Genomic DNA, 1,713 nt, shown 5'->3' with positions numbered 1-1,713 from the left:
TTTTGGTATCAGGGTAATATTAGCCTCATCAAATGAGTTAGGAAGTATTGCCTTGTCTTTGATTTTTTTGGAAGAGTTTGAGGAGACTAGGTATTAAATCTTCTTTGAATATTTGGTAGAATTCACTGGTGAAGCCATCTGGTCCTGGACTTTTACTTTTTGGTAGGTTTTTGTTGATTGTTTCAATTTCCATACTGCTGATCAGTCTATTTAGATTTTCCAGTTCTTGATTCAGTCTAGGAAGATTGTATCTTTCTAAGTACTGGTCTATTTCTTTTAGGTTATTATATGTGGTGTTATATACTTTTTCATACTATTCTTGTGTGATCCTTTGTATTTCTGTGGTGTCTGTCGTAATTTCTCCTCTTTCATCCCTGATTTTGTTTATTTGTGTTCTTTCTCTTTTTTCTTTATTGATTCTTGCCAGAGGTTTGTCAATTTTTTTATCCTCAAAGAACCAGCTCTTTATTGCATTTATTTTTCTATAGTTTTTTTTGTTTGTTTGTTTATTTTCAATTTCATTATTTTCTGCTCTAATTTTTAGTTTCTTTCCTTCTGCTGACTTTAGGCTTCATTTGTTTCTCCTTTTCTAGTTTTTAAATATGAAGTGTTAGGTTATTTATTTGGGCTTGTTCTTGTTTTTAGATAGGCCTGTAATAACAAGAACTTTCCTCTTATGACTGATTTTGCTGTGTCCCCAAAGTTTTGATATGTTGTACTATCATTATCATTCATTTCTATGTATTTCATCTTCTTTTTATTTATTCTGACCCAGTTATTTTTCAGTAGCATGTTGTTTAATCTCCATGTACTTATGATTCTTCCCACTTTCCTTTTACAGTTGATCTCCAGGTTCGAAGCATTATGATCAGAGAATATGGTTGGTATGATTTCAACCCTCTTTTATTTGTTGAGGCTATCTCTGTGTCCCAGTATATGGTCAATCCTTGAGAATGTTCTGTGTGTACTAGAGAAGAATGTATAAATAGCTGTTTTAGGATGAAGGGCTCTGTAAATGTCAATTATGCCCAGTTGTTCTAATGTGTCAGTTAAGGATGTTATTTCCTTATTGATTTTCTGCTTGGATGTTCTTTCCATATCTGACAGTGGGGTATTTAGGTCCCCTATTATGATAGTGTTTTGGTCTGTTTCTCCTTTTAGTTCTGTTAGGAATTACTTTCCACATTTTGGGGCTCCCCAATTGGGAGCATATATATTAATAAGTGTTATGTCTTCTTGGTACATTATTCCCTTTATCATTATGAAGTGTTGCTCCGTATCTTTCTCTACCTTTTTTGTTTTGAACTCTATTTCGTCTGCTATTAGTACTGCCTCTCCCGTTTTTCTCTGAATGCTATTTGCTTGAAATATCATTTTCCACCCTTTCACTTTGAGTCTATATTTGTCTTTGGAACTGAGACGTGTCTCTTGGAGGCAGCATATGGTTGGGTTTTGTTTTTTGATCCAACCTGCAACTCTGTACCTTTTTATCAGTGAGTTCATCCCATTTACATTTAGGGTGATTATTGAAATAATCATCCTAGCTTAGTGTTTCCATTGCTTCCTTGTCCTTGTGTTTCTGGTTGTTTTTTGTTTGTTTGTTTGTTTCTTTATTGGTTGGCTTTTGCGGCTTTTTCTTCTAATCCTTCTTATTTTATGTTATTTACTTCAGTTCTGAATCTTTGCATGTGGTTACCATTATGAATATGTAGA

Source organism: Pteropus vampyrus, unplaced genomic scaffold (genome assembly GCF_000151845.1).
Source record: "Pteropus vampyrus isolate Shadow unplaced genomic scaffold, Pvam_2.0 Scaffold167, whole genome shotgun sequence".
Lineage (NCBI taxonomy): Eukaryota > Metazoa > Chordata > Mammalia > Chiroptera > Pteropodidae > Pteropus > Pteropus vampyrus.
The sequence above is the reverse complement of the archived record's forward strand: the minus strand, read 5'-3'. Positions refer to the sequence as shown.